This window comes from Mesocricetus auratus, unplaced genomic scaffold (assembly GCF_017639785.1).
Source record: "Mesocricetus auratus isolate SY011 unplaced genomic scaffold, BCM_Maur_2.0 Super-Scaffold_100015, whole genome shotgun sequence".
In the NCBI taxonomy this organism is placed as follows: Eukaryota; Metazoa; Chordata; class Mammalia; order Rodentia; family Cricetidae; genus Mesocricetus; species Mesocricetus auratus.
Window position 1 is genome coordinate 25,173,928 of NW_024429198.1, and position 14,361 is coordinate 25,188,288.

Sequence of the window (14,361 nt, forward strand, 5' to 3'; positions counted from 1 at the left end):
GTCCCCACAGCACCCATGACGTCACGGTCTTCTCTTACTGACTCGTGGGGGTTATTTTGTGATTTTGTAGCTTCTTTGACACCTTTCTACAACAACACATCACTTAGGAATGAAGACATTTTCATTTCCTTCCTTCTGACAGAATAGCTTTCCTTTTCTTTCTTATTGCAATAGTTATGATTTATCACAATACATTTTATAAGAATGCTGAGAACTGCAATCTAACTTTTCCTTGTCTTGGGACATTGGTTTTACCTCTCTCAATGTGATGTCACCAATGGTACTTTTTAGCTGTTTTAAAGTCAAATTTTGAATAAGAAAATTTATTTTTGTTTTAAATGTACTTGGTGGTCTCTGTTTTATTTTCCCCATAATTGAGTATTTGATCTTGTTAAGTGATTATACTACATCAATAGGTATATCTCGTGTTGCTATTATTTGCCTAGGTCGACCTGGTAGATTATAAAAAAGAATTTTTGACTTTTGAAACAGCCTGGGATATTTACCAAATGATTGTAATATATCATTCTTTTAAAACTTTTCTGGATTTATTTGCTGATATTTTTCTAGGGGCCTTTATATCTATGTTCATGATGTAGATATCATTATTTTTTCAAAAATAGTATTTTTTTGGTTTTGGTCTGGCATAAGTTTTGCCGGTTAGGGCAGTGGTGTCTGCTCCTCAGCCCCAAAGAGATTGCAGATAGTTTATGCTATTTCTTCCTGACCTGTTTTATAGAATCCACTGCTGAATCCAGGTTGGCTAGCTAATCCTGTTTGAGAATGTTCTTAATATATTTTATGCAATTTACTTAATACATTAGGAAGATTCGGTACCTGCTGGGTGAGTTCTTTAACTTGTTGTTCTTGAGAATTTCATACAAGAATATTATGTTTTCATCATTTCTACCCCATACTTCTTGCTTTCTTCTCAATTCTGTCTCAAATTAATGACCTTTTTCTTTAATTACTATTATTGTGTGTATCTATATATGCATATGTATATAAAAACGACCTGAAAAAATCCATTTAGTGCTGCTCTCCTGTGTATGTGTTTAGGGCGGACGATAACTATAACAATAAACAGCACACTTGATGAGGGTACAGGTAACTATTTATTGTAGAAATTACTTACAAGAGAAAACAGCAACCAAGGTAAGTCAGCAGCTTTCCGCCACAGAACCGGAAGCTGAAAAGAGAGCATGGCATCTCTGAACCGGAAGCTGAAAAGAGAGCATGGCATCTCTGAACCGGAAGCTGAAAAGAGAGCATGGCATCTCTGAACCGGAAGCTGAAAAGAGAGCATGGCATCTCTGAACCGGAAGCTGAAAAGAGAGCATGGCATCTCTGAACCGGAAGCTGAAAAGAGAGCATGGTGTCTCTCCTGCACCGCCTTTTATTACCACCTCTGTATGTGCCTCTAACCACACCCAAAGTGGCCACTGACATCCTGTCTGTGTCTCCTGCCTTAAGAGGGCCCAGTTGCCCTCTCTTCATAGCCATTGATTGCCTGTATCTCTTGATCTAGAGGTGGGCTCTAGCACAATTTCTGTACCCTTGTTGGCATGTCAAATGATGTTCTTGTTTAGGTGGCCATACAATATCTGCTGTGTCCTACTCTTCTCCTCTCCAGAACTCAGAAAGGAAGAAGGAATGAGATGGGGAGGATGAGCTCTTGAGTGAGTTGTGAAAGTTTGAGTGTTTTTTAATTGTTCCATTACAACCAAGTTATCAAATATTATTATTCATTGTGTTGTTTTATTAATGTTTTTTGTGTCCAGACAACTAGAAGTATCATTTATTTTCTCATTCTTCTTTTTAAAGATTTATTTTATTTATGTATATGTGTGCATCTATGTACACATTCGTGTGGGTGACTGAAGAGTCCACAAGAGAGCATCAGGTCCCTCGAAGCCAGAGTTACAGCCAACTGAGAGCTGAGTATTGTCGTTGCTGGGAATTGAACTCCCATGTTCTTCCAGAGGATCGAGGTGGCCAGTACAGAAACAGTCTACAACTAAAGCCTCTAATACAACAACACATTATTTCCATTGATTATCCAGTTATTTAACCGATATATTTTGATGATCATAAAAATCAAAATTTAATTGTAATTATTTTAGATATTTCAAAGAGCATGTAGCATATGAGATGTCTCATCAGTAGATCACAAAGCAAGTCATCCCTGTCTTCTTGGACATCTTCCATTCCGATAGGTCATGACTGATGTCCTGTAGCTCGAGCATATGTTCTGGGTCATATCTTTAAATACTAATTATCCCGTGAGTAAATGAAGAAAATAAAATCTTTCATATCTGCTTAATTTATGTGAAAGTTATGAAGCATTTTGAAAATTATTCTTTACAAGTTTGGTACTCCCAAGGAGGCACCAAGATGTATATGACAAGGTTTACTAGCCAAGCGAGCCACATGGACTGGATCAGCCTGCGTGTGTGTTTCCTTGCCCTGAGTTCCAAGTGGATATAAAATCTTAACATTGCTGATGGTGCACTTGGTATTGCTCCCCCCTCCCCCGCTTTCCTGATTTTAGCTATCTACATACAATCTAGGAACCACAAATGAGAGAAAACTTATGTCATTTGTCTGTTTGACTCTTACTTATGTGGAGGCTGTTTTATACCCATGCTGCAGACAACAGTTACTGGGGATTTGGTTCACTGTGAAGGTTGGCTGGTGTCTGTGTCTGCAAAGAGACAATAGAGACACATTCTCCCCTGGGTGAGAGACAGCAGTGTATTCATTCAGTCCTTACACTTTGAGCTCTAGTCAGCTGGGAATTTATGGAAAGGAAGGGGACTCCTTGAGTGATGGATCTGAGTTCTAGTGTGAACTTATTTACCTTTGACCTGGGGCTGACACTCAGTACTGAAGCTGTAGCTCTTTTGTGATTCCATGTCCCTGGGTGTACAAAGCTGAGAAAGATCTAGGGTGCTCCCTAGGCGTGTCTCTTCTCCACTCCAGAGGACACTGATAAATTAGATTTTTATGTCTCTAAAGTTAAGGGAGCTCGAATCTTGTTATGAACAGAGAAGACTATACAAATACAAGGTAATATTCTTAGTGTCCCCAAATGAGTTCACAGAGAGAATAGTTAGTCTAACCCTTCTAACATTTTGTAGACTTTAGGTCAGAGTTTTGTTAAATCTGAAATGAAGGCAAGTTATGTATAAAAAGAAATGAAGTTGAAGCTTCAGTTTTCTGTTTATTTCCTTGCTTTAGAGATTAAGGCTTTAGTTTAGAAGGCGAAAGACTACGTTCTTTTTTATGCAATCTGTTAAGGTAGCAGAGAATCTGTACCCACAAGAAGAGTTTTCTGTGATTTCTGGATGATTTGATTATGTCTTGGTTTTTAGAAAAAAAAAGACACAAAGTTTTCTTACTTGTGAAAAAGTTATGGCTCCTATGAGTGTTTCACCTTTTACTTGTACTTCAAAAATACTTTGTTGCAGTCCAAGCACACAGTTCTTTCTCAGGGACCATGATCCAGTCATGGTGCAACATCTCTTCTGCCAACTCTTGACTTTTGTGTTAGTAAGAGTTGATGGTGTGTTCAGACAAAAAAAAAACCAGCCAGATACCTAAGGCCATTTTTGGGATTTCACTAAGGCCCCAGAACGATGAAAAAGGGTTAATTTTACTTTATAAAAAGACAAACACTCTATCTAAGTAATTGTTGGATAAGCAATGTATTTCTTGAATTAGCTCAATATGATTGTAAGAGCTCTATAGGAAGAGTCATTCAATTAGAAAAGAAGTTTCACCTTATCTGGAGTTTGCTGAGGTACAATGTAATGAATATACATATTTCAAAGAATATATGCCCCAAAGAAGACCCTGGAGGCTTATCTTACCCTCAAAGGAGGCGTTGATCAACCCCTTATGAAATAAAGATGAGCCATACTCCAACAGGGGATTTGTACTACTAAATCCCAATATTATTAATGATGGTAATACATTGACTACATCCATTAAGTCTGTGTCACCTGTGGATAATTTCTGTTTCCCTCTGGTGCTTCTCCAAAGGCTTTGCTTTCGCATACAGGCCAGACGTTTAGCCTTGCAACCTTAAATCTCATGGAGAGAGTCATGGCAGGGGATCTGAGCTACTGGTGCTCTCAAGTGAAGATTCTGGTCCTTTCTATTTATTTATGAGTTATATTTAACATTCTGTTAGCTAGGCCCAGATTTTGTCAAGGGACAAGATATTTGAAATGATAATTGATTTTCACTGACTTCCTAGAATTTGCCAGTCAGTAAGTCTCTTTTCTTTCTTTGTGGAAGTATAGTTCATATATAACTTTATACAGATATGTCTCAAAATGTGATTGATTTTTAAAAAAAATTCTCTCTGTCTCTGTCTCTCTGTCTGTCTGTCTGTCTCTTTCTCTGTGTCTCTGTCTGTCTCTGTCTCTGTCTCTGTCTCTGTCTCTGTCTCTGTCTCTCTCTCTCTGTGTGTGTGTGTGTGTGTGTGTGTGTGTGTGTGTGTGTGTGTGTGTGTGTGTGTTGAATGCAGGTCACTATGGAGACCAGAATAGGCTACTTGGTCTTCTGGAGCTGGAATGATGAGTGGTTGTGGACTGAAAACTACTTCTGTCCTCTAGAAGAATAGTTTATGCTCTTAACCACTGAGCCATCTCTCCCAAAATATATACATCTTTTTTATCAGACTTCATTTGAACTTGCAACCAGGACCATACAGGGAGTGTTACACCTGATAAAAACTTTTATCTGATCAGGCATGACAAGCTACTGCAAAGAAAAAGGATTCACTCTTTGGAAAGCCTGCCTTCAGGTCTCAGTCTTTCAGATAGCAAAGGTACCATCTCAGCAGGACAAGACCCTTTGTAGGTTTAAGGGACTTGGGGCAGAAGCATGTAGTCTAACTTTCTGGTGGAAAATGTTTCTTGGGCTTGGTTTTCTGGCCCCTGGACAGCAAATAATACAAGCTTTATAAATGAAATTCAATTTCCTGAGTAAAATTTCCACACAGAATTTAAATCTGTGGCCTTATTAGGAGCTCAGGAAGGCATGGCTCCCAATTTACAAAGCAAATAGGTGGTTGATTAACACTCCAGTAACAACATATATAAGCAGGGCAAACCTAATGAGAACAAGAGATCTGTCACCAACATACTTTAGGGGATGGTATTATGATCCCCAACTTAAGTTTATTGGGAACAATGTTGAAAAATTTGAGATGGGAAAGAAAGTGCAGGGTGTTTTTTTTTTTTTTAATGGAAGAAATGTGTGCTTACTAGACCCTCTGGGGTCCTCAGGGCCGAAGAGTTCTTCTGCCCGATAGTGTTTTTTTTTTTTTTTTTGCAATTTTTTTTATTAGTAGTAAGTTTCTAGTATTTCTTTTTTTTTAATTTTATTTTCCAGTTTAAATTTAGATAAGAATCAAGGTTGCTTCACAAGTCAGTTCCAGGTCCCTCTCCCATTCCCTCCCTTCCTCCCGTGCCCTCCCCTCCCCCCCCCCTGTTATCCTCTCATTTCTCCAGGGAGGGTGAGGCCCTCCATGGGGATGTCCATAGTGTGTCATTTCATATAGGGCAGGGCCTAGACCCTTTCCCAAGAGTTCTGGGTGAGAGTGCACCTCACATTGTTCTATTGGAGTCCAAAGTCCGTGTGTATACTTGGGATGGGTACTGATCTGCTGCCCAAGGCTCAATAGATTCCCTAGGCCTCTTCACTGACACCCAGATTCAGGGGGTCTTGATCAGTCCCATGCTGGCTTCCCAGGCTAATGCCTGGGATTCAAGAGTTAACCTTTGTCTGGTCAGCTGTTTCTGGGGGTTAAACCAGCCCAGTCTTAATCCCTTTGATCATCAGTCCTCCCTCTCTGTTACTGGCTTTCTTGAGTTCATCTCAGTACTTAACCAAGGGAGTCTGCCTCTTCTTCGACCAGCCACTAAATAAAGTTTCTGTTTCCCAGACTCTCTGGCCATAGGATTGTAGGCTGGCACTCCCCAGATCTATGTCTAAAATCCATATATGAGAGAGTGCATGCCATGTTTCTCTTTTTGTGACTGGGTTACCTCACTCAGGATGGTTTCTTCTAGTGTCATCCATTTGCCTGCGAATCTCATGATTCCATTATTTTTTTCTGCTGAATAGTACTCCATTGTGTAGATGTACCACATTTTCTCTATCCACACTTCAGGTGAGGGACATCTAGGTTGCTTCCACGTTCTGGCAATTACAAATAAAGCTGCTATGAACATAGTGGAACAGACCTCTTTGTTGTATGAATGGGCATCTTTTGGATATATGCCTAAGAGTGGAGTTGCTGGGTCTTGTGGTAGGTTTATTCCCATTTTTCTGAGGAATCTCCATACTGATTTCCAAAGTGGCTGAACCAGTTGGCACTCCCACCAGCAATGGAGGAGTGTCCCCCTTTCACCACATCCTTTCCAGCATAAATTGTCATTGGTGTTTTTGATTTTAGCCATTCTGACAGGGGTGAGATGGTATCTGAGAGTTGTTTTGATTTGCATTTCCCGAATCTGCCCGATAGTGTTTAACTGGAGTATCTCACAACCATGTAGATTTTAGAGACCAGGTAGAGACAGAAGCGATTGTTTATAGAATAGAAAGGCAAGTGGGCTTTGTTTGGCAGAGATACAACTGGTTCCCCTACATAGTAGAGAATTAGTGTCCTCTTGGGAAAGTGTTTGGGGGTTTGTTTTGCGTAGTCATCAAAGCACTTTGGTACTGAGATGGCTTACATCTGCATTTGAACAGACTTGATTCTGCCCTAATGCTGTGACCTTTCATACAGTTCCTTGTGTATAGGTGAACCCAACACAAAACACAAAGCCCCGGGGTTACTCTATCTGACCAATCCCAGGCCCCACAAGAAGATTAAAACCCAAAGTGGGAGCTGTAGGAAGGCCATGCTAGACAAGGCTGTGTAGACGATTTCACAGGGGTTGAGTTATGTGAACGCTGGGACAGGAGAACAGCAGCTGTCAGATGATGCCTGGGGGAGGAGAAAAGGAGCATCCAGGCTTACAGATGTTGGGGAAGCTGGGGTAGAATGCAGAGCTTTGTGTTATCACTGGAGTATCCACACTTCAGAGAGCAGATGTCTCATGCCTCTCTCTGCTGTTGCTGAGGATACTCTTGGCTGAGGGAACAGCAAACAGCAGTATACATCTATTCTGTGAGACTCTTCATATCAACTCCAGTCTAGAGATAGAGTCATCCTTGCCTCAGACACTCTCGATATGCCAAAATGAAAAGTAGCCTCAGCCACAGAAATCTTCAATTTTCTCTGCCCTTTGATGTTATACCAATGGGAGCTGATCCTGGGTTTCAGTTTAAATTTTTCCGTTTCCTTTGTTTCCATGGGGGAAATACTGACCATAATGTTGGCTGTCCAAAGCTTTTCCTGATGGGTGTCTATGTGAAAACTGAAAGTGAGAAAAATTAAGACTTTGTTAGGATTATCTGCAGTGTGCTCCCAAGGTTTTGGATGCACAATTAGTCCAGGAGTTAATTAGAATGTGAGCAAAGCTAGATCTGTGTTTAATTAAAACAACTGGACAATGACACTGAGAGGTGGTGCTTTTCGGTATTTTGGGGCATTCAAGGTCGAGAACGTGGCCCATTAAAGGACTCTCTTAGCCATGTAAACCTTTCTTCTGTGGGCAAGAGTTTGTGCAGAGCAATTGCCATCTATTTCTGTGGGCATGTGGAATCTCAGTTCAGAGGTTTTGCATGGCTTAGAATATGTCTTCCAACTTCACTTAGAGGAAATCGTAGCTTAACTCTTATTTTGTAGAGTCACTGGCAATAAAAGAAAAATGTGAAGGACACAACAGAAAAGATAATTTACAGAAGATGCTTCTGTGACCCTCTAGAAATGATGTGTTTACAAAATTAAGAGGGGGGGACATGGAATTAGATATGAAGATATGCTTAGCCCCAATTGTATATTCTCTCTGTGCCAAGATGATCTCATTTTCTGGAGATGTGAGCTATATTTTTCCAGGGTGAGAGGTTAAAACAAAATAGTATGGGATCATCAGTGCTAATTCTAAAAGAATCAGATGACATTCAGCAACCCTACAACTTATTTTTCAAAAATAAGGAATGTGTGTGCATCTGTTATACACATAAGTACACACACATGTATGTGTACAAGTGTGTATACTTGTGTATACAAGTGTTTAAGAGTCCTGTGGATTCTTTCTGTAAAAAACATGTAACTATATCCCCAAGATATACCTACATGTCACAGGGCCAACCCTTGATCTAGTAGTCTCAGTTTACATGCCAGGCAACAGGCCATGTGCTATAATTGGGGAGATCAGCTGATCTCTGGGCACACAGAGCATAACAATAACACTGCGCTTCTCCTGTATACCTGGGAATTAAGAACTAGTCAGTAGTGTTGTGTCTGTGTTTGTCTGGATTTCATAATCACTCTGCAGACAAAGCATTTAAAGATAGATAGCATGATGTTTCTGCCCCTCTGTGACATGTGTGTAGTGGGAACTGTCCCAGCTGGAGACACAGTCAATCAATACGGCAGGAGGCCCGCACTTGCCTTACTTGTTTTTCTAAAGAGCTAATGGTTAATTTTCTTTAACATCAGAGGAAACAGCTATCTCCATCTGATTGCCAATTTGGGGGTTAATTTGGTAATTTTGTGTTTGATCAATGCTTTGGGGAGAACTCCAGCAATCGGCAATTATAACTCAATGGAAGGGGGGTGAATTGTGTGCTGCTTTCTAATGATGAAAGTGTGCAGGGCCCTGTCTGTAATCGCCCAGTAAATCATGTTACATCACTGCTGGCTCCATGACAGAATGCCAGGCTCTGCTGTTTGAGACTCTATTTGGTTCTCCTGGAATATTGAAAGGATTAAAGGCCTTAGTCTCCATGTAGTTAAGAATGGTATGTAACTAATTCTAGTCAACAACTGCAATTGGGGGTGAAGTGGGTCTCTTTCAATGGTTGTCACAGAGAATAGGGGCCAGCCTGACTTTCTGTTTCCACTACTTGGGTATGGAGATGGTAGCATGGTAATGAACTCTGCACACCCAAGTTTAGCAACAGTGAGGAACACCACAGAGTCTAGGCTTCAAAAAATAGGGGCAGGGTGTAGCTATGAGGAAGGAGGATGAGGGAGGGAGAGTAGGAGAGGAATTGAGGAAGGAGAAAAGGTAGACAGGAAAAGAAGAAAGGAAGGTGGAGAGAGGAGGGCGGAGGGGAGAGGAGGGATAGAGAAGATGTGGGGAAAGGAGGGGTGGAGGAGAGGAGGAATATCAGCTTCTAAAGCACTCTCTGATTACTCACATTACTCCCATCCCTCAGTGGTCTTAGGATGAGGATGCAGCCATGTTACCATGACCCCACAGAGAGCAAGTGCAGGACTGGTGGCCCCAAGTGTACTTAAGTCTTCTGTTGGTTCATCCAATTGATCAAGTACCATGATCAGCCATAGTACAGAAGGGCTCATTGTATGTTTTATTCAGATTATATTCAGTCCTGCATCCCAGAGCAGGTTAGAGAAAGGAAGCTGAAGGCAAGGAACTCTGGGGAGGAGGTGACAGGCATGGAAGTTGTCAGCTCCCTCCTTTCCCCAGTGGCTATTATGTGTTGAGATGGAGGAGATGAAGTTTCAAGACAGCCTGGAAGGTTCTCCACTCCTTGGAAACACCCACTTTACTTCCAAGGTCTTCTGCACCCACAAATAGCTTCACATGAGCAAGAAATGATTTTTGTGAGATTTTCTTGTTTACCCCTGCCTTTCTAAACAACTTCTTCAAGCTCTAATTTCTAAGGAAGTAGCTATAAAATCCTTGTTCATGTGTGACAAAACAGTCCCTTAGATATTGAGATGAAATGCATCTCACTTCCTTGTGCATTTGCTAAGTTTAATCAGCCCAAAGGTCACTAATCTAACCTCCCATCTCCAGTGAGTCATGTGGCTATTTTTTTCTATTCCTTCCTTTTGATATCTTTCAGTATCTGGACATTTAATTCCTAAAATGTGCATGTGACAAACATAATCAATAATTCAAATCTTTTCTAGTATTGGCCACTTTGCCGTGCCATGCTCAGTTCATCAGAGTTATTGATCACCCTTTTATCCACTTAACCCTGTGCTTCTTTGGAAGCAGCCATTGGCATTTAAAATGTTCCCTCCAATAGTGGTGGCCACCTTGGGCCAATGTTCAACACTGACGTCATATTCTACAAGGGCAGCTTCCGTCTTAGTGATGTGAAGGTTGAACCACAACTCGATACAGTGTGAGCCCTTTCTGCTGGTTCATTCCTTCATTCCTGCTTTAGTCTCAGTCAACCTGTGCATTTCATAGGTTGTTTTTGGATCTTGTGTGATGCAAAGATTTGCATGTGGAAAATGCATAGAAGGAAACACTATCCTCGAAGATGATTTAGGACTCCTGCAGCTACAGTATCCTCTCATAATGGAAATGGAAGAAGGGAGGAATGTGAGCACCAGCAGGGTAAACAGGCTACCTCCAGTACCGAGAGGTCCTGGTGACAGGAGAGGGGGGTTTGTATAAGAGTGGAGAGAACATTAAGAATACTTCCTGTGAATTACAAATGTGACCTTCCCTAATGTTCTAATGTTGAGCAGGTAAATTTGCAATTGCTTTTTTAGTTAATGTAAACTGATGGATTATAATTTTATAAATTCAAATCTATGTTGAGATGATAATATCTGAGACTCCAGAAGCTATTTGACTTAAATACTAGAATGATTCTCTCTCTCTCTCTCTCTCTCTCTCTCTCTCTCTCTCTCTCTCTCTCTCTCTCTCTCTCTCTCTCTCTCTCTCTCTCTCTCCCCGCAAAATTAAGGATTTCTCTGAATTCATCTATTTACCAGAATAATTAAAATCAGAAGATAGTAATTCCATACTTAGGTTTTCCTCCATTAGGTTTAAAATTTCAACTCAAGAACCATGGTTATGTTTCCTCATTACTCATGCCAGTGAACATGAGTCCCATTCTACTGCTGATAACTGTCCCTCCATCCATCTTGGTGCTGGGTCCTGCTCAACTTCTTGGGACCTCATGACACTAGGTATCCCCTTAGTGATTCATCCTCATCCTCTCTACTAACAAACCATACCAACATTTCCCTCACAATATGATTCTCTATTACCCCAGTTTGTTGCTTCTCTCTTTTAGCCATATTCCTTGAAAGAGGTGTCCTGATTGTTCCTATTTCTTCACCCTATGACTTTCCAATTGACTTTTCTTCACTAACCCTTGTTTACTCATCTCTTTCTAGTCCCTGTTGATATCCATATTGTAAATTCCAGTGCCTGCTACTCTACCTTGTTTCATTTCCCAGCAATATTTTACAGTTCATGTGATATCCACTCTTTTTCATCATCCCCATGGGCTCTCTTGGCTTTCTTCTCCTTTTGTCTATAAACATAGTTCATTTGTAGGTTTCATCTTTATCCTTTATTTAAAATATGTTTAATTCATCCTAATTCTACACATTTACCTTGGATGTTGACATACTCAATGACCTCCGTCTGCATCCATAACATGATGCATACAAATTTGTTTCTAAAAATTAAATTTCTCCTTTAATCCCATGGTATCTACAACTGTCTTATTATTATCTACTGCAATTCTGTATAACCTCTCTGTTGTCTTAATTAGGATTCTATCATTGTGATAAAATACTATAACCATAAGTAGTTTAGGGAGTAATGAGGGAAGTCGGTCTGTGTGTATGTCAATAAAGCACTGTTGGCCAATAGGGAAGCAAGATAAGTGGGACAAGGAGTCTAGGAGGATTCTGAGAAATGTAGTGAAGAGAGTCATTGCCATGTGATCTCCTGGGAGCAATGGGCACTCAGGAGTGCGTCCTTAAGAAGATAAGTCCTTATAAAATATACACTAGTAATTATGGGTTAATAATCAAGTCAGAGCTAGCCAATAAGAAACAAAACAAATGGTCATCAGCTTCATAATTAATATAGTGTCTTGTGTGTTATTTGGGGGCTAAAAGCAGCAACAGGATCCAGGCAGTGGACAGGAAGAATACACGTTACAGGGGAGGGAAGAGTTTAATTTATTTTACAGCCTTGAGATCCCAACCCATCACTGAAGGAAGTCAGGGCAGAAATCAAAGGCAAGAACTGGAAGCAGAAACTTTAGCAGAGGCCGTGGAGGAATGTTGCTTGCTGGCTTGCTCAGTTTGATTCCTTTTATATACTCACAGTGGGCTGTACCTCTCTTCATCAATCATCAATGAAGAAAATGCCCCATAAGCTTTCAATTGCCTACAGGCCAATCTGATTGGGTTACTTTCTCAATTGAGGTTCCCTCTTCTCAGATTACTTTAGCTTATTGCTTATGTCATGTTGGTAAGATAAAATAAAATGAAACTAACCGGGATACTTTCCCATTACAAACACAAGTCCAACTCAGGAATCATTGTATGAGATCAAACATAGTTTATTTTTGATTCAGCTGAAGCATCTCATGTTCTACTTAATGACTGCCATCTAGTCTGTTGTCCTGGTTTACAGTTTGGCATCACCATTACATTTTTCCTTCCCTCCCTGCAGCCTCTAGCTACTATTTGTCAACCTTCCAATTGTCCCTAGACCCAATCCATTTCCTCTGTCCCACTGGCACCATCCATAAAACCCATTTCATGTCTTGCTGGGGTCATGTAAAGACTTTCTACTTGGTTCTCCCACGGCCCTGTCAACCACATCATTCCCAACACTGTACTTGCAGACACTTTGCGCAAGCACAAATGCCATCATAAGAGTTTCTCAGCGGTGCCTCCATCTTTGCAGGATGGAGTTCTAACCTTTCTCACCCAGTATCATCTCTCAAGCAGAAATCTACATTTTGAAATCAGTAACAGGTGGATTTATCTTTAATCTAGTGTAGCTTTAGATTGTAAAGGTTTAGATTAGTTAATTATCTTTGACAGTTTCTATAAACTTCCCCATGTTAACATACAATTGCTATAAAACCCTAATTGGCTGTGATGGAGAGTTTAAATATGAAGAACACTTTATGGATGTCGGGACTCAGAGAAAAGAAGGCTTGTGGTTTGTGTTGCCTTCTGTACAGTGCACTTCAGTCACCATTTCCATGGATTAGGATATGGGTGTCTTTGGTGGCCATGATTCTGTCTATCATAGTTATGGAGGAACCAGACAAAGCTCCTTCCTGTCATGGATCTTACAAGATGCCACGAGAGACTCAGCAGCTCATTACTGTTCAGTCAAGATTGTGAGAAGTGGTCCCCTTGTTTAAGAAAGCATTTCTTACCTCCATGGGCACCTCTCTCTGAGCACACAGTCAAGCTTGCGGCGTAGATGCTCCTTGCTTAGGGAGTGACCACAGACTGCTGAATATACAATACCAGGGCTGTAGCTAGGATTTTTCCAGGTCTATCTTAGCTTTACCAGAGCAAATGCAGCTACTACTTCCTTGTATGTTTGTTACTAGCCTCTTTCCACCTGTCAGACCCTGGAAGGGGAAGACCTGCGTGAGAGGGCAGGCAGGTGTACATGGTTCAGAGACATAGGTGGAGGACACACTTGGGTATAAATTGCATTATTTAAATTTCGGTCTTTTGAAGTTATGTTCTATATAGGAAAGCACAGAAGTGAAATTGCATATCCTAACTACAGAAATATACTAACAATTTAAGGCATTTTCACATGAATTCTGAATAGAGCATGCCCCGCCCCCACGTGCCTTCTTCACCCCAAAACACCTTCCTAAAAATTAATCAGAAGATGGAAGACTTGGTATTGGTGAGAGCGCTTAAGATCCGCTGGAAGCATGTGCCAAGTCTCTGTCATATGCAAGTACCAACACTCCTGAGGTGCCATAAAATATTCACATTTATGCAATTCCGCCTTGTATCCCCCACACTCATCTATATTTCCATGACTTACTGGAAATGACACTAATTACACAGCTGGCAGAGGGGTGTAAAGTGACAGCTATGATGAGTTTGTCAACAGCGGAGCAATTGTAAACTGTTTCATCAAGAAACCCTCTAAGTTAATCTATCTTTTCCTTATTGCCAATAGAAAAGAGTAATACTGCTCAAGTGAGGCAGTGGAACTTAAAAATCTCAATCCTTCATCAGCATCCAGAGGAGAATCCTGGGGGTAGGCGGGGAGGGAGAGGAAAGATAAAGACAGTGGGTGGAGCCAATCTGGAGTTCTTTGATGGGCAGTGGGGTCATTGGGCTGCAGAAATGAAAAAGCAGGCACTTTTCTGCATTACCGACTGGTGTCCATGCTCCACAAGCCTCAGGCTGGTGCTTCTGTCTCCAGACTGGATTCTTGTTTGCTAAGTGTCTTC